Here is a 19,778-nt window from a genome sequence, read left to right on the forward strand (position 1 = left end):
TCAGTGATTAATATTTTGTCTTAAATGAAACAAGAGAGAAATGTTTTGATGTATCACATCAGATTTGCAGAAAAGCAGATTTATTCCAAATGTCCAAGATCAATTCGGTCAATAATTGAAGCAATGAGTCGTACTTTTTTATGTTGAAAAGCAAGAAGCATTTATTTTCATCTAAAACAAAGTTGTACAGCGGCTCTTTCAGAAGGACCATCATAGATTCAGAAGGTCTAATCAAAAGCTGCCTGCTCTTGATTAAATGAACGTTTGTCCAGATCTTGTTGCTCTTTCACGCCTTGTTTCTTGAAATAATTGAAAGTCCTGGTGGGTGGAGAGAGAATTGAAAGAATTTAGCTCCAGAACATAACAACACACAGAAATTATTAAAGTCAAGTATTGTCAAGGACAATACTTACCCACGATAAACTTTCCGCCTAAATAAAACAGACAAGAGAAAATAAAAAAAAACCAGGTTAAAATAATTATAGTACTATTTATAATTATTATAATTATAATTATATACTCACATTATGTTATACCTCACAGAAGGGAAAACTCTTGTATGGAATTATTATTAACACAATTTAAGACCTTATTTACATTCATTAAATTATTGTGTAAACTTGGACATAGTGTTTATCCCATTCTGAACATTGACAACATCAAAACACGTTTGTATATTTAATGAAAAAATCTTATCAAATACAGTTTAAAATAAGCAAAATCATGATGATAATGAATAAAAACCTAAACGTATTAAAGTTCAGGTTAGCTATATGTACACATTACATATACATATTACATATGTACATGCATCTATATCCAATTCCATTTATTTATTTATTCATAAGTCATTATTAATGTTATTGTATGTACACCTGTGCATTTCCAGTTATGTCCTGTTGAAATGTATGTGAAAAATGCAAAAATTCTGTGAGTGGTTACCATGAGACAGTGTTTTGTAAAAGTGGCGAACAAAACCTCTCTAGGTTCAGCCATGGGGATGACCAGTGACAAAATAAGAAAGAGCGTAATGCACTTCATCCTGAAAAACCACATAAAAACACACAGAGTCAGTTACTAGTTTGTAATACCAGTTTCTAATTATAAAATAGACACTAGCAATTCTCAGCAAATGTGCAACACTTGTGTTGCAGATAAATCAAGATGAGATACTTACTTCTTTCCACTGACTGAGGTGAAAGTCAAAAAGATGTTATCAAAGAGAGCCAAGAAAGCAGTACGAGATCTACAGGTCCTGTAACTCTCTGTGTTGGATCACACACATCTCGTTTATAGCAATCAGTAAATTCCTTACTCATTGTTTGTGCAGTATTTTGCTACATAGAAAGTCTCATTACAGAGATACAGATGCTGATCTAATATTAGCAAAGAAACTGAAGTCATCCCACTCATTATCAACCAATTGTCAGTGTCTTAGACCAGGATTCCAAAAGAGATGGCACATTTCTGTTATCTTTTAAATCACACTGATTTAATGCCCATTTGAGTTCTGTGTACAAGTTACATTGCAGCATTTCTAGGCTCTGCATTCAGGGATGCAAGGTTGAAGGAGATTAGTGATTGATGGATGTAGGACTGATAAGAAACAACATAACAAAACGCTTATGTGGTCTGAAGATACAGGGCTACTACAACATGTTTTCTAATTGGAAGGTCCATATGTAGTTTTCAGTTCTGACTTTTAGGGCGGGTTCACACCTGAAGGCCCAGTTCCTGAATCAAACTAGTGCGAGGATGATATTATTTCAGTTTTCCTACTGGACCAATGTGTTCACAAAGGCAAAAACTGAAATGGTGCAAATAAAAGCTATGTTGTGGAAATGTGGTTGAATTATTGGTCATACAATCTGCTCGGGAAAATCCTACCTGGATATCATCATGTAGCATCCTCAGGTTATCATTGGTTTTGGTCAGCACATAGGCTATCAGCCGACATCAGAGGGTCACGCATATGAATGTCTTGTAGGTGGTATTAAATCATTCACTAATGCAAGCATTTCGAGGAAGAACCTCTGCATCAGACGTCTTATCACAGATCATACCACGACTTGTTTGCATTTGTCTTGCAAAGTGGACCAGTGAAGTTATTATTGTATTTTATTTTAATTTTTAATATATATATATATTTTAACAAAAACACACATAGGCTTTGATTACTTTACGCTTTAATTACTTGTTTAATGAAATGTATGATGTTGATTGTTCTGATGTAGTTTGTATGATGCTTTGGCAATATTGTTGTTACACATGAAAAGGTATTGCAAACATGCAAAAAAAAAATGTTAACCCATGCAAAAGACCTATCATAAAAGCAGCTTATGTTTACAGAATCCATATGTAACTAAATAATGCATATATATCCCTAAAGTTTAATATCAAAAGGTGACAACCATTGATCAACATTAAATATTAAATGTTATAATAATTAGCCTATTACTTTTATTTCATATTACTTATTTGTTGTAATAGTATTTATTCTATCTCTTTCATATTTTGATTGTAATTTTTCTATTCATACTAAAAATGAAGATCAAGCTAGCGTTTGCCCTTCTGCTCCACGGGCAGTTTCTGTACATGTACAGTAGTACATTAGATGAAGAAGGCAGACACAAGTAGATTATTTTTTTCTTTACATAAACCAGAATACTTAATCTTAATGTGTTTATCAACACAGTCAAATAAAGACAGCAGAGGAATTTTTAGTTTTTATAATGCATATTTTATTAATTAATTCCCAATTGTCCAAAATTAATAAAGTATCACAGGGGCAGTTAATTTATTTCAGCATTGACCCAAAACATTTCAAAATCAATACAAAATCAAAAAGGTCAACACGACAAAAAAAGCATTTCTTTTCATCTTAAACATTGCTTTGAGTGGCTCCTTCAGGTGAACCCTCACAGATTCATGAAGTCTAGTCGAAAGCTGCCTGCTCTTGTCTGTCTAGCTCTTGCTGCTCTCTCATGCCGCGTCTCCTGGTGACAATCCTGGTGGAGGGAGAAAGAATTGAGAGGATTTAGCCCATATACATTTAATAAAGGGGCTATGTGTAGCCAAGTTATATGCATTTTAATATCTTTTGTAGTAATTTAAGTGTATGTAGGAATAGTAACAGTAGTAGAAGCAGATGTTCTTACCCATGGATCATCCTCCCGACTGAATAAAACAGACAAAAGAAGAAAACAGTTACATTAAGTCTTAACTCACGCTTCATGTATTTTATAAAAGACTTTACAGCAGAGTACAGTCAACAACAGTCAAACATGGTTTTCTGCAGTGCTTGGACATGGAAATTTTTTAATATCATACACATACTAAATACATTGTGCTGTATAATTCAATATATAAATCAGTAATCTGTATGATAACAACAACTGGTGGTGTTGATAAAAATATTTAAAAAATGTGGAAGTGCAGAATGCATAATGTAATATAATTAAATATGTTAAGTACATATAAAAATCTCAAATAAGAAAATATTTTCCTCTCATATAAGTTAAGAACTTGGATGTTTTTGATTAATTAATAATTCATAATCCTCTTTGAAGTAATTGTAATCAATGATCTCAGTAATGGCTGCCTTGTGTTTAGGTGTGCCAGGTCAAGCACCATCTTATTGTGAATAGTGACAGGTCTTTATATTATTAGTTACACCTGTGCATTTCTAGCTCAGTCATGTCAAAATGTCTGCTGTGAAAAGAGAATTCATGATTAGTACCATTGGCAATTCCGTTGAAAATGTGGTGAATAAAACCCTCCCCAGGTTCAGCCATGAGGACGACCAGCGACAACACAAGAAAGAGCGTGATGCACTTCATCCTGAAAAACAAGAACCAAATGACATTCCAGAGTCAATGACTTTTAAAAACGAAGCGTACAGTTATTTTTCTTTACTGGTTATGCAAGCTTGAAAGACACATTATATATACTGTAGCAAATTTGATTGATCTCTTACTGTTTTGCTTATACTGTTAGTGAATGAGGATTAAAGATTTTGTCCTTACCTATTTTTGATTCAGTGAAGAGTCAAAAGGTTGCTGTCAAACAAACCAAGCGAGCGGTGTGACATAGATCTGTGTGTGGTGGCAGATACATGTCTTTTTTATACCAATGGACACATTTCTCATTGTGTACATAGTGTTTTGCAATATAGGAAGGTAAAACACAGCATTTTGCAATGCAGTGTTAAAATGCTGATCTGATCTAAACAAGGAACGTGGCAGGTGCATGTCAGTGTTCTGAAAAATCAAGGGGAAGTTAGTAATTATAGTTAGAGCTCGCTAATTTGGTATGCTCACCAACAGGGTCATCAATCGCAGCAGCAGTTGGGGCCTTGACCTCCCTTCATCTCACAAGTTCATTTAGCCGCTATGTTGTCAGGGGTCTCCTGTCTTGGTATCTTCTAATGTCTAATATGAACACTGTTGAGTTGCATCATACTGGGTTTAGGCTTTGAAACTTCCCATGGTTTAAAGTTTCTAGCACATCATGCTAATGTTTTAAGCTTTACCCAGACCTCCAGGATTTACAGCTATGAGGAAGCTTGTAAATATCCGTAAGTGAAGCTATTGCAAACTCTAGCTACATAAGTGTAGAGCTGTGCACATTATTGTTTAGGGTTTGTCAGGCACCGTTATACTCTCAAATACATGTGACTGTAATGATACAAGGCTGAAGTTGTTTTCTTAGTCCCCGTATCATGAATATCCTTTTAAAATGTATCAACAAAACATATGACATCAGCTGAATCTTCTCTGGCTGACACGTTTGAAAATGAGAACCATCTCAGATTTATCAGATGTGATTATAACTAATAATACTATTACAAAATGTTTGATCATATTATATTTAATATGAAATAAGAGTTAAAAGTAAAACTTGTTTTGCCACCATTAAATATCTTTTTCAAATAAGACACAGTGAAACACTCCAATGCAAATTTATTCCCAAACAATTTCAATCAGTTAGCTGCAGTGCAATATATATATTAAGTGGTGAACAAGAAGCATTTCTTTTCATTCAAAGCATCCTTCGCAATGGCCCCTTTAGTCTAGGAAAAACCAGGCCGCCCTGAGTTGTAATCGGTTGAACGTTTGTCCAGCTGCTCTTCCTGCTCTTGGACACCGTGGTCCCCACCCATAATCCTGGTGAATGTAGAGAAGATTCGACACAACAAGGGTCATTTATAGTAAGTATAAACCAACTTACACTAATATTTATTGAAACGTTAGTTGTTTAGTTGTAGTAAAAACAAGGAACAATGGTAGTAGCACATGTCCTTACCCATGGAGTATCTTGCTGACTAAATAAAACAAACAAAAGAAAAAAATACATTAAATTTAAACTCACACATGTGTATGTCTATACTGTATATATCTATCACACGTCAATCAATACATTGTCATAATATTATAGTACAGGACAGTCACATTATTATGTAAGATGTGTTTTCTTGTGCGATTCAGCATCCCTACAGCTTCAGATTGTAATGCACTTTTGTAAATAAGGACAGCTGTACATGTGCATTTGTCATTTGGTGCAAAATGATCAAAACAAAAACTCTCCAACTTTGCTAACATGGCCAAACATCAAGCAAGTGCGACAACACAAGACATAACAATATTAATTTGTAGACCAACACAAAGACTGCCAGTTCGCCATCTGTCTTGCTGCCTTTTATTTCATGAAGCTCTCCCAATGGCTGGCAGCCTCTTGCTTGGTCACTCTGTTTTTCTCTTCTTAACTTCCTCCGTGAATGTCCACTTCTGTCTATTCGCCTCTGCCATTAGCTAACATTATGTCCATAGAGGCTGCTGAGCCCGGTTATGCAAAGACCACATACAGAAACGTTACCGATGTCCTAGTATCTAGTAAGTTTCAACTCGAGATTTATAGCTAGCGGCTAAATCTCTGTTTGTGAAACCTATGGCTGATTTCGATAACACTGCTAACACAGCCAAACATCAAGCAAGGGCAACAACACAAGACATTGCAAGCCAGCTAATAAGTTATTACTGATTAGTAAGTACTGATGAGTAAAAGTCAGTGCAATGGATTTTTGTTTGTTCACTCTCTCTTTTTCTCTTCCTTGCTTCCTCAGACAACGTACATTCTATACTTTTTGCCTTTTCTCAGAGCTTGCTAGCTAAAGATTTTTCTTGATGTGTTGTGGTGCCATAAAGCATTACACTGTTAGATAGAAAACCTGCCCGGGATTTCAATCTTACATATTGTCATAGCAAGCTTCCCTGGCCCAGAGCGGAAGTGATGCCATTCATACTCTTAAAAGTTAGTGTACAATTAATTATTTTGAAGCTGTTATTTTAAGAAAAAGCAACATTGTGTAGTCTTTTTGATTTAATATGAATGCATTGTATGTTCAAGATGATAAACATTGATATTGTGTCATGCATACTTAAGTAAGTAGTGTTGAAATGGCGCAGATACATTCAACATGTGCACAATATTTTTACAGGCTGAGGCTGGTTTTATTCAATGTTTTGGACAACTTATCCCGTGACCAAAACAAACAAAGCATTAGTCCATCTATCAGTACTTTTTGACTTCTCTGCCTCGTTTGTGGCTCTCAGCCCAAAGCCCAATGGTTTCTACTGAAGAAATCTTTAAAAAGTGTCACACATATATATGCGTGAGTATAGCAAAGAACAGGAGTATACAGTATTTTTGGTGGTGACAATTTTCAGCAGCAAATTAACATACTTGATATATTGATGCTCAAGTGAATATTCACAGGAATGGTGTATGTGGGATTTGCTCAAAATAATGAAGGAACATGTTCTTAGCATAAGAACAACAAATAAAGTTTTCATGTCCCCATAATGCCCGGACCTGCTGCATGAAGAGCAATGACACTGGCAGTCAGTGGAAATCAAACCTGGGTCTTCCACACCAAAGGCTCTACTCTAACTCACACATACATACTCACCTCACGCATACATACATACATACATACATACTTACGAATGACAATATGTATGTCCAAGCATGCATATGTATGTATGTGCAAGCGAAGTATTCAGTTTTGGCCTAGGTGAGTTCTCATAGTTTTTAACAGTTTTTTTAAATAAAAAGTGTCAGGTCACTGAGTAGCTACTGTATATATACCGTGAACAGCTCCATGGAGAAGCGTTCCAAGAAAGCCTCCTCCAGGTTCAGCCATGAGCACGACTCACCTGAGGCCAATAGGTTACGTTTGTTGAGTTTCCTAGGAAGTGATGAAAGGACAGCATTGTAAGTGGGGGATAAGTAGTGGCGTAGACCCCCTCCTCTGTTCAATGACGGCTTCTCGACCCGGGTGTAGATGGCTTTCTTGACCCCTCTTTCAAACCATCCATCTTCTCTGTCTAAAATGTGCACCTGGTGGTCCTCAAACTCAACAAACGTAACCAATTGGCTTCAGGTGAAGATACCAGCGATGGTCGTTCAGTCTTGGCCACCGGGAGTCCTAACGACTGTAGCGACTGTTGTTACAGCAACCAGGAACACTAACGAACCAGCAGTATCGATGACCCTGGCAAACGACCCCACTGAGGTTAAATAGCTGAGTTTCCCTGCCAGTCAGTCAGAACTGAAGAAGTTCTTTGGATGAGGGACGAAACATCTTCCAGTATCTTCAACCAAGTCCAGTTGCCCTTGACTTTAACCTTCGTTGGGTAACCTTAAAGTGCAGTTTTACGGATGATTGTTCCCATGGAAAAGAAAAGTTGTTAAAGCCTTTTGACATTTTGGTTGTTATAATCATTTATGATCATGCTTTCTATTGTACTCACAAACCCAAGAACTATGCAGAAGATCTTTTTTGTTTTTGTGTTACAAATATACTAATAAAATAACAGGTTAAAAACTCACTTATACATGTACAGTACTACATAAGATACAACATACAAGACAGCAAATATTGTAGTTGTTAGAAGGCAGACACAAGTAGAAATTATCTACTTGTGTCTTTATTTACATTTATTCATTTAGCTAACGCTTTTATCCAAAGCGACTTACAATTGCTATATATGTCAGAGGTTGCATGCTTCTGGAGCAACTAGGGGTTAAGTGTCTTGCTCAGGGACACAATGTTGGATGGGTCAAAGTGGGCGATTGAACTCGGGTCTCTCACATCAAAGGCATAGTCTTATCCATTGCTCCACTGCCATCCCCATAAACCAGAATACTCAATGTTAAAATTGTATTTATCAAAACAGTCAAATAAAGACAGCAGAGGAATGTTTAGTTTTTATAATGCATATTTTATTAATTAATTCCCAATTGTCCAAAATTAATCAAGTATCACAGAGGCAGTTAATTTATTTCAGTATTGACCTAAAACATTTCAAAATCAAAAAAAGTATTTCTTTTCATCTTTTCATCTCCCCAGACAGCCACATTAATGTGGCTTCTAAATGCTCCTAAATAGGGTTGGTCGAGTGCGAAGGACAACTTTCCCCAAGCTATTCCCTAATCATAAGTAATTTCCCTGAGTATAACTTAACTAAAAATATCTAAACAACAGGGACCAAATACTTATATTTGTCTTTGGACCCTTATTGCATTGGTGTTATGTCACACACTACTTTGGACTGGGCGTATTGCATGTCTTGGTGTGTGCACATGATCACTGTTTGACATCTAGTGGCTTGTGTTTAAAATGTTTCTTCTTGGTGGTATGTTTTGTTAACCCACTCAATTAATTGAATAGAAACCTGGGTCTGTCTATTTTGTGTTTAAAAATGAATTAAAGTAAAGTAAATTTATATAGGTGGCGCCACAGTTCACGGTCCTGACTTATAAATCTATAAACTTTTTCGCCCTTTGACTACTGAAACCAAATGCATATGTAATGTTTATACCATTTGTCCTTGAGTTACATTGGTCAGAAACATGGGAGATCCTTGTTCAGGCTTCTTGTGTTTGACAAATATAAGTTTTATTTTCATGATTTCATAGGTCATTTTCATAGGTATTTCCCTGACTGAATGTGTATGCCCCAAAGATAGAGGCCATTACACATTCAGTGATTTCTTTAATACATAACCGATCTGCTTTTATGATGAGTTTTAGTCACGTGGATCATATTGCAGCTCCTGGGGCAGATACAACTGCTGCAAATCTTTGGTCTCTGAGGCCCCCTTATTGTTGACATACCTCGACTACAGTAATGAGTATATTAGTAACTCTAGCTCAAGTTGTAATATACAAATGCAGTTTAAAGTTGCATACATGTGATAAAATATTAAAACAATGAAATGATAAGCAATATTCACCTGTGTTTGCGAGGCTGCAAACATGTACATGCTAGCCTGTAATAGGCACCTTACAGCCCCAGCTGCAGAATTACACACAATGAAAAAAGCACTATATGCATTTCTATAGTTCTATGTAACTTTCCCAAAAACTGATGAAATGATGTTACCTGTCCTACATACCTACAGTGAGGAAAATAAGTATTTGAACACCCTGCTATTTACAGTATATATATATATATAAGTTCTCCCACTTAGAAATCATGGAGGGGTCTGAAATTGTCATCGTAGGTGCATGTCCACTGTGAGAGACATAATCTAAAAAAAAAATCCAGAAATCACAATGTATGATTTTTTAACTATTTATTTGTATGATACAGCTGCAAATAAGTATTTGAACACCTGTCTATCAGCTAGAATTCTGACTCTCAAAGACCTGTTAGTCTGCCTTCAAAATGTCCATCTCCACTCCATTTATTGGTTTTATTTTCTCCTTGAATAAGTGAATGTAAATACTACATACACATTACTACAAATTTTGATATGCTGTATTTTAGTATTCCTTTTCAGCATGTAGTAACAAAATGCTAAAAAAACTACCTTAAACAAGATTTGTGAAAAATTAAAGAGAGAAAAAATCTACCTAAATATCTCTCATAGGTGTTTAAATGGGTTAAGGCCTTAACACACAATTTACATCCAGTTCAGTGATTCATATTTTGTCTTAAATGAAACAAGGGAGAAATGTTTTGATGTATCACATCAGATTTGCAGAAAAGCAGATTTATTCCAAATGTCCAAGATCAATTCGGTCAATATATTGAAGCAATGAGTCGGTACTTTTTTATGTTGAAAAGCAAGAAGCATTTATTTTCATCTAAAACAAAGTTTACAGCGGCTCTTTCAGAGGGACCATCATAGATTCAGAAGGTCTAATCAAAAGCTGCCTGCTCTTGATTAAATGAACGTTTGACCAGATCTTGTTGCTCATTCACGCCAAGTTTCTTGACATATTTGACAGCCCTGGTGGGTGGAGAGAGAATTGAGAGAATTTAGCTCCAGAACATAACAACACACAGAAATTATTAAAGTCAAGTATTGTCAAGGACAAGTACTTACCCACGTATAAACTTTCCGCCTAAATAAAACAGACAAGAGAAAATAAAAAAAAAAACAGGTTAAAATACTTACTAACTTATAATTACTATTTATAATTATTATAATTATAATTATATTACTCACATTATGTTATACCTCACAGAAGGGAAACATTGGTATGGAATTATGATTAACACAATTTAAGACCTTATTTCCATTCATTAAATTATTGTGTAAACTTGGACATAGTGTTTATCCCATTCTGAACATTGACAACATCAAAACACGTTTGTATATTTAATGAAAAAATCCAAGCTTCTAAAATCTTATCAAATACAGTTTAAAATAAGCAAAATCATGATGATAATGAATAATTAAACCTAAATGTATTAAGGTTCAGGTTAGCTATATGTACACATTACATATTACATATTACATATGTACATGCATCTATATCCAATTCCATTTATTTATTTATTCATAAGTCATTATTAATGTTATTGTATGTACACCTGTGCATTTCCAGTTATGTCCTGTTGAAATGTATGTGAAAAACAAAAATTCTGTGAGTGGTTACCATGAGACAGTGTTTTGTAAAAGTGGCGAACAAAACCTCTCCTAGGTTCAGCCATGGGGATGACCAGTGACAAAATAAGAAAGAGCGTAATGCACTTCATCCTGAAAAACCACATCCAAACACACACAGAGTCAGTTACTAGTTTGTAATACCAGTTTCTAATTATAAAATAGACACTAGCAATTCTCAGCAAATGTGCAACACTTGTGTTGCAGATAAATCAAGATGAGATACTTACTTCTTTCCACTGACTGAGGGTGAAAGTCAAAAAGATGTTATCAAAGAGAGCCAAGAAAGTAGTACGAGATCTACAGGTCCTGTAACTCTCTGTGTTGGATCACACACATCTCGTTTTATAGCAATCAGTAAATTCCTTACTCATTGTTTGTGCAGTATTTTGCTACATAGAAAGTCTCATTACAGAGATACAGATGCTGATCTAATATTAGCAAAGAAACTGAAGTCATCCCACTCATTATCAACCAATTGTCAGTGTCTTAGACCAGGATTCCAAAAGAGATGGCACATTTCTGTTATCTTTTAAATCACACTGATTTAATGCCCATTTGAGTTCTGTGTACAAGTTACATTGCAGCATTTCTAGGCTCTGCATTCAGGGATGCAAGGTTGAAGGAGATTAGTGATTGATGGATGTAGGACTGATATGAAACAACATAACAAAACGCTTATGTGCGTCTGAAGATACAGGGCTACTACAACATGTTTTCTAATTGGAAGGTCCATATGTAGTTTTCAGTTCTGACTTTTAGGGCGGGTTCACACCTGAAGGCCCAGTTCCTGAATCAAACTAGTGCGAGGATGATATATTATTTCAGTTTTCCTACTGGACCAATGTGTTCACAAAGGCAAAAACTGAAATGGTGCAAATAAAAGCTATGTTGTGGAAATGTGGTTGAATTATTGGTCATACAATCTGCTCGGGAAAATCCTACCTGGATATCATCATGTAGCATCCTCAGGTTATCATTGGTTTTGGTCAGCACATAGGCTATCAGCCGACATCAGAGGGTCACGCATATGAATGTCTTGTAGGTGGTATTAAATCATTCACTAATGCAAGCATTTCGAGGAAGAACCTCTGCATCAGACGTCTTATCACAGATCATACCACGACTTGTTTGCATTTGTCTTGCAAAGTGGACCAGTGAAGTTATTATTGTATTTTATTTTAATTTTTAATATATATATATATTTTTAACAAAAACACACATAGGCTTTGATTACTTTACGCTTTAATTACTTGTTTAATGAAATGTATGATGTTGATTGTTCTGATGTAGTTTGTATGATGCTTTGGCAATATTGTTGTTACACATTCATGCCAATAAAGCTAATTTGAATTGAATTGAAAAGGTATTGCAAACATGCAAAAAAAAAAACGTTAACCCATGCAAAAGACCTATCATAAAAGCAGCTTATGTTTACAGAATCCATATGTAACTAAATAATGCATATATATCCCTAAAGTTTAATATCAAAAGGTGACAACCATTGATCAACATTAAATATTAAATGTTATAATAATTAGCCTATTACTTTTATTTCATATTACTTATTTGTTGTAATAGTATTTATTCTATCTCTTTCATATTTTGATTGTAATTTTTCTATTCATACTAAAAATGAAGATCAAGCTAGCGTTTGCCCTTCTGCTCCACGGGCAGTTTCTGTACATGTACAGTAGTACATTAGATGAAGAAGGCAGACACAAGTAGATTATTTTTTTCTTTACATAAACCAGAATACTTAATCTTAATGTGTTTATCAACACAGTCAAATAAAGACAGCAGAGGAATTTTTAGTTTTTATAATGCATATTTTATTAATTAATTCCCAATTGTCCAAAATTAATAAAGTATCACAGGGGCAGTTAATTTATTTCAGCATTGACCCAAAACATTTCAAAATCAATACAAAATCAAAAAGGTCAACACGACAAAAAAAGCATTTCTTTTCATCTTAAACATTGCTTTGAGTGGCTCCTTCAGGTGAACCCTCACAGATTCATGAAGTCTAGTCGAAAGCTGCCTGCTCTTGTCTGTCTAGCTCTTGCTGCTCTCTCATGCCGCGTCTCCCGGTGACAATCCTGGTGGAGGGAGAAAGAATTGAGAGGATTTAGCCCATTTACATTTAATAAAGGGGCTATGTGTAGCCAAGTTATATGCATTTTAATATCTTTTGTAGTAATTTAAGTGTATGTAGGAATAGTAACAGTAGTAGAAGCAGATGTTCTTACCCATGGATCATCCTCCCGACTGAATAAAACAGACAAAAGAAGAAAACAGTTACATTAAGTCTTAACTCACGCTTCATGTATTTTATAAAAGTCTTTACAGCAGAGTACAGTCAACAACAGTCAAACATGGTTTTCTGCAGTGCTTGGACATGGAAATTTTTTAATATCATACACATACTAAATACATTGTGCTGTATAATTCAATATATAAATCAGTAATCTGTATGATAACAACAACTGGTGGTGTTGATAAAAATATTTAAAAAATGTGGAAGTGCAGAAGTGCATAATGTAATATAATTAAATATGTTAAGTACATATAAAAATCTCAAATAAGAAAATATTTTCCTCTCATATAAGTTAAGAACTTGGATGTTTTTAATTAATTAATAATTCATAATCCTCTTTGAAGTAATTGTAATCAATGATCTCAGTAATGGCTGCCTTGTGTTTAGGTGTGCCAGGTCAAGCACCATCTTATTGTGAATAGTGACAGGTCTTTATATTATTAGTTACACCTGTGCATTTCTAGCTCAGTCATGTCAAAATGTCTGCTGTGAAAAGAGAATTCATGATTAGTACCATTGGCAATTCCTTTGAAAATGTGGTGAATAAAACCCTCCCCAGGTTCAGCCATGAGGACGACCAGCGACAACACAAGAAAGAGCGTGATGCACTTCATCCTGAAAAACAAGAACCAAATGACATTCCAGAGTCAATGACTTTTAAAAACGAAGTGTACAGTTATTTTTATTTACTGGTTATGCAAGCTTGAAAGACACATTATATATACTGTAGCAAATCTGATTGATCTCTTACTGTTTTGCTTATACTGTTAGTGAATGAGGATTAAAGATTTTGTCCTTACTTATTTTTGATTCAGTGAAGAGTCAAAAGGTTGCTGTCAAACAAACCAAGCGAGCGGTGTGGCATAGATCTGTGTGTGGTGGCAGATACATGTCTTTTTTATACCAATGGACACATTTCTCATTGTGTACATAGTGTTTTGCAATATAGGAAGGTAAAACACAGCATTTTGCAATGCAGTGTTAAAATGCTGATCTAATCTAAACAAGGAACGTGGCAGGTGCATGCCAGTGTTCTGAAAAATCAAGGGGAAGTTAGTAATTATAGTTAGAGCTCGCTAATTTGGTATGCTCACCAACAGGGTCATCAATCGCAGCAGCAGTTGGGGCCTTGACCTCCCTTCATCTCACAAGTTCATTTAGCCGCTATGTTGTCAGGGGTCTCCTGTCTTGGTATCTTCTAATGTCTAATATGAACACTGTTGAGTTGCATCATACTGGGTTTAGGCTTTGAAACTTCCCATGGTTTAAAGTTTCTAGCACATCATGCTAATGTTTTAAGCTTTACCCAGACCTCCAGGATTTACAGCTATGAGGAAGCTTGTAAATATCCGTAAGTGAAGCTATTGCAAACTCTAGCTACATAAGTGTAGAGCTGTGCACATTATTGTTTAGGGTTGTCAGGCACCGTTATACTCTCAAATACATGTGACTGTAATGATACAAGGCTGAAGTTGTTTTCTTAGTCCCCGTATCATGAATATCCTTTTAAAATGTATCAACAAAACATATGACATCAGCTGAATCTTCTCTGGCTGACACGTTTGAAAATGAGAACCCTGCAGCAGCTCTATTTATTGTCACTTATTTACTTTGTTGTATATTTATTACTAATATTACAATTTATCAGTTAGTAATTTTAATATTCTATAGTAGCATTAATAGTAATAGTGGTAATAGTACAAGTTGGTACCCGTGGATGACCGGGCCAGTATTTTGATTTTTAGAGTGACTTCAGAAATGGGTCATATTTTTGTCACATCTCAGATTTATCAGATGTGATTATAACTAATATACTATTACAAAATGTTTGATCATATTATATTTAATATGAAATAAGAGTTAAAAGTAAAACTTGTTTTGCCACCATTAAATATCTTTTTCAAATAAGACACAGTGAAACACTCCAATGCAAATTTATTCCCAAACAATTTCAATCAGTTAGCTGCAGTGCAATATATATATTAAGTGGTGAACAAGAAGCATTTCTTTTCATTCAAAGCATCCTTCATTCCAATGGCCCCTTTAGTCTAGGAAAAACCAGGCCGCCCTGAGTTGTAATCGGTTGAACGTTTGTCCAGCTGCTCTTCCTGCTCTTGGACACCGTGGTCCCCACCCATAATCCTGGTGAATGTAGAGAAGATTCGACACAACAAGGGTCATTTATAGTAAGTATAAACCAACTTACACTAATATTTATTGAAACTTAGTTGTTTAGTTGTAGTAAAAACAAGGAACAATGGTAGTAGCACATGTCCTTACCCATGGAGTATCTTGCTGACTAAATAAAACAAACAAAAGAAAAAAATACATTAAATTTAAACTCACACATGTGTATGTCTATACTGTATATATCTATCACACGTCAATCAATACATTGTCATAATATTATTCTTTGTAGTACAGGACAGTCACATTATTATGTAAGATGTGTTTTCTTGTGCGATTCAGCATCCCTACAGCTTCAGATTGTAATGCACTTTTGTAAATAAGGACAGCTGTACACGTGCATTTGTCATTTGGTGCAAAATGATCAAAAACAAAAACTCTCCAACTTTGCTAACATGGCCAAACATTAAGCAAGTGCGACAACACAAGACATAACAATATTAATTTGTAGTCCAACACAAAGACTGCTAGTTCGCCATCTGTCTTGCAGCCTTTTATTTCATGAAGCTCTACCCAATGGCTGGCAGCCTCTTGCTTGGTCACTCTGTTTTTCTCTTCTTAACTTCCTCCGTGAATGTCCACTTCTGTCTATTCGCCTCTGCCATTAGCTAACGTTATGTCCATAGAGGCTGCTGAGCCCGGTTATGCAAAGACCACATACAGAAACGTTACCGATGTCCTAGTATCTAGTAAGTTTCAACTCGAGATTTATAGCTAGCGGCTAAACCTCTGTTTGTGAAACCTATGGCTGATTTCGATAACACTGCTAACACAGCCAAACATCAAGCAAGGGCAACAACACAAGACATTGCAAGCCAGCTAATAAGTTATTACTGATTAGTAAGTACTGATGAGTAAAAGTCAGTGCAATGGATTTTTGTTCACTCTCTCTTTTTCTCTTCCTTGCTTCCTCAGACAACGTACATTCTATACTTTTTGCCTTTTCTCAGAGCTTGCTAGCTAAAGATTTTTCTTGATGTGTTGTGGTGCCATAAAGCATTACACTGTTAGATAGAAAACCTGCCCGGGATTTCAATCTTACATATTGTCATAGCAAGCTTCCCTGGCCCAGAGCGGAAGTGATGCCATTTATACTCTTAAAAGTTAGTGTACAATTAATTATTTTGAAGCTGTTATTTTAAGAAAAAGCAACATTGTGTAGTCTTTTTGATTTAATATGAATGCATTGTATGTTCAAGATAAAACATTGATATTGTGTCATGCATACTTAAGTAAGTAGTGTTGAAATGGCGCAGATACATTCAACATGTGCACAATATTTTTACAGGCTGAGGCTGGTTTTATTCAATGTTTTGGACAACTTATCCCGTGACCAAAACAAACAAAGCATTAGTCCATCTATCAGTACTTTTTGACTTCTCTGCCTCATTTGTGGCTCTCAGCCCAAAGCCCAATGGTTTCTACTGAAGAATTCTTTAAAAAGTGTCACACATATATTTGCATGAGTATAGCAAAGAACAGGAGTATACAGTGTTTTTGGTGGTGACAATTTTCAGCAGCAAATTAACATACTTGATATATTGATGCTCAAGTGAATATTCACAGGAATGGTGTATGTGGGATTTGCTCAAAATAATGAAGGAACATGTCAGCATAAGAACAACAAATAAAGTTTTCATGTCCCCATAATGCCCGGACCTGCTGCATGAAGAGCAATGACACTGGCAGTCAGTGGAAATCAAACCTGGGTCTTCCACACCAAAGGCTCTACTCTAACTCGCACATACATACTCACCTCACGCATACATACATACATACATACTTACGAATGACAATATATGTGTATGTTTGTGCAAGCGAAGTATTAAATTCAGGCCTAGGCGGGTTCTCATAGTTTTTAACAGTTTTTTTTTTTTTTTATAAAACGGAGGTCAGTGACGCAGAAGAGTAGCTACAGTGAGGAAAATAAGTATTTGAACACCCTGCTATTTTGCAAGTTCTCCTACTTAGAAATCATGGAGGGGTCTGAAATTGTCATCGTAGGTGCATGTCCACTGTGAGAGACATAATCTAAAACAAAAAATCCAGAAATCACAATGTATGATTTTTTAACTATTTATTTGTATGATACAGCTGCAAATAAGTATTTGAACACCTGAGAAAATCAATGTTAATATTTGGTACAGTGGCCTTTGTTTGCAATTACAGAGGTCAAACGTTTCCTGTAGTTTTTCACCAGGTTTGCACACACTGCAGGAGGGATTTTGGCCCACTCCTCCACACAGATCTTCTCTAGATCAATCAGGTTTCTGGGCTGTCACTGAGAAACACGGAGTTTGAGCTCCCTCCAAAGATTCTCTATTGGGTTTAGGTCTGGAGACTGGCTAGGCCACGCCAGAACCTTGATATGCTTCTTACAGAGCCACTCCTTGGTTATCCTGGCTGTGTGCTTCGGGTCATTGTCATGTTGGAAGACCCAGCCTCGACCCATCTTCAATGCTCTAACTGAGGGAAGGAGGTTGTTCCCCAAAATCTCGCAATACATGGCCCCGGTCATCCTCTCCTTAATACAGTGCAGTCGCCCTGTCCCATGTGCAGAAAAACACCCCCAAAGCACGATGCTACCACCCCCATGCTTCACAGTAGGGATGGTGTTCTTGGGATGGTACTCATCATTCTTCTTCCTCCAAACACGGTTAGTGGAATTATGACCAAAAAGTTCTATTTTGGTCTCATCTGACCACATGACTTTCTCCCATGACTCCTCTGGATCATCCAAATGGTCATTTGCAAACTGAAGACGGGCCTTGACATGTGCTGGTTTAAGCAGGGGAACCTTCCGTGCCATACGTGATTTCAAACCATGACGTCTTAGTGTATTACTAACAGTAACCTTGGAAACGGTGGTCCCAGCTCTTTTCAGGTCATTGACCGGCTCCTCCGTGTAGTTCTGGGCTGATTTCTCACCTTTCTTAGGATCATTGAGACCCCACGATGTGAGATCTTGCATGGAGCCCCAGTCCGAGGGAGACTGACAGTCATGTTTAGCTTCTTCCATTTTCTAATGATGCTCCAACAGTGGACCTTTTTCACCAAGCTGCTTGGCAATTTCCCCGTAGCCCTTTCCAGCCTTGTGGAGGTGTACAATTTTGTCTCTAGGGTCTTTGGACAGCTCTTTGGTCTTGGCCATGTTAGTAGTTGGATTCTTACTGATTGTATGGGGTGGACAGGTGTCTTTATGCAGCTAACGACTCAAACAGGTTCATCTAATTTAGGATAATAAATGGAGTGGAGGTGGACATTTTGAAGGCAGACTAACAGGTCTTTGAGAGTCAGAATTCTAGCTGATAGACAGGTGTTCAAATACTTATTTGCAGCTGTATCATACAAATAAATTGTTAAAAAATCATACATTGTGATTTCTGGATTTTTTGTTTTAGATTATGTCTCTCACAGTGGACATGCACTACGATGACAATTTCAGACCCCTCCATGATTTCTAAGTGGGAGAACTTGCAAAATAGCAGGGTGTTGAAATACTTATTTTCCTCACTGTATATAAGATGATGGTATACAGGCAATATTTGTTCAATAATATACATTTATTATTGGTTTGTGGTCCTTTTAAGGTATGTTGGACAATGAGAAAGGTGTGTTGTGTCTTAATATTTGCCATTAAAAGGCTAAGTGAGTCCATGACTGTACCGTGAACAGCTCCATGGAGAAGCGTTCCAAGAAAGCCTTCTCCAGGTTCAGCCATGAGCACGACCATGGACAACACGAGAAAGATCACAATACACTTCATTCTACAAAGAAATGATTAAATAAAAATATAAGATTAAATGCCAGCTACAATGTCATGGTATACAATAACAAATCTCAGCACATTTTCCAAATACATGTATAATAATAGGAGTAAATGAGGTTTAATATTTATATTTAGTTCATACCTTTCCACTGATGTAGAGTCAAAGACAAAAGGCTGTTCTCAGAGTGAGCAGTGTGATGTAGATATCTATAGGTGATGTAGATAGCTGTGCCTACTGACTGGAAGACACGCCTGGCTTTATATATGCTTGGCTGAATTAATAGTCATTCTAAGTATAATGTATTATTACAGGAAGAGCAAACACACTCATAGTATTTGGGAGGGATAGATAATTGATCTAATCTCAACCTCAAAACCAAAGTGAGTTCACACATGGGTTCCTCCTCCCATCAGTTCCTCTGGAGGGGGGGTGGGGGGGGGGGTTACCATGGCCATGTCTTAAAAAGAGTTGCAAGATTTTGTACAGTATAAATTAATCATCAGCATAACAAACTATTATCAATAGTGTTTAAAAATTGGCCCTAGA

At 36.1% G+C, this 19,778-nt stretch overlaps 2 long non-coding RNA genes across 2 annotated transcripts; both read right to left on the reverse strand.

The window, feature by feature from the left end:
• Positions 1-5,055: 5,055 nt before the first annotated feature.
• On the reverse strand, positions 5,056-7,210 carry LOC119884882. The gene is made up of 3 exons (XR_005441105.1): positions 7,147-7,210; positions 5,305-5,323; positions 5,056-5,165 (listed from the first exon to the last, which is right to left on the reverse strand). It is a non-coding gene; the product is annotated as an uncharacterized LOC119884882 (long non-coding RNA).
• Positions 7,211-10,022: 2,812 nt separating this feature from the next.
• Positions 10,023-11,341, reverse strand: LOC119884883. The gene is made up of 4 exons (XR_005441106.1): positions 11,189-11,341; positions 10,951-11,051; positions 10,395-10,413; positions 10,023-10,298 (listed from the first exon to the last, which is right to left on the reverse strand). It is a non-coding gene; the product is annotated as an uncharacterized LOC119884883 (long non-coding RNA).
• Between the last annotated feature and the right edge of the window lie 8,437 nt (positions 11,342-19,778).

This window comes from Micropterus salmoides, unplaced genomic scaffold (assembly GCF_014851395.1).
Source record: "Micropterus salmoides isolate LMB-PRFRI ecotype aquatic unplaced genomic scaffold, ASM1485139v1 Ms_hic_scaffold_3749, whole genome shotgun sequence".
In the NCBI taxonomy this organism is placed as follows: Eukaryota; Metazoa; Chordata; class Actinopteri; order Centrarchiformes; family Centrarchidae; genus Micropterus; species Micropterus salmoides.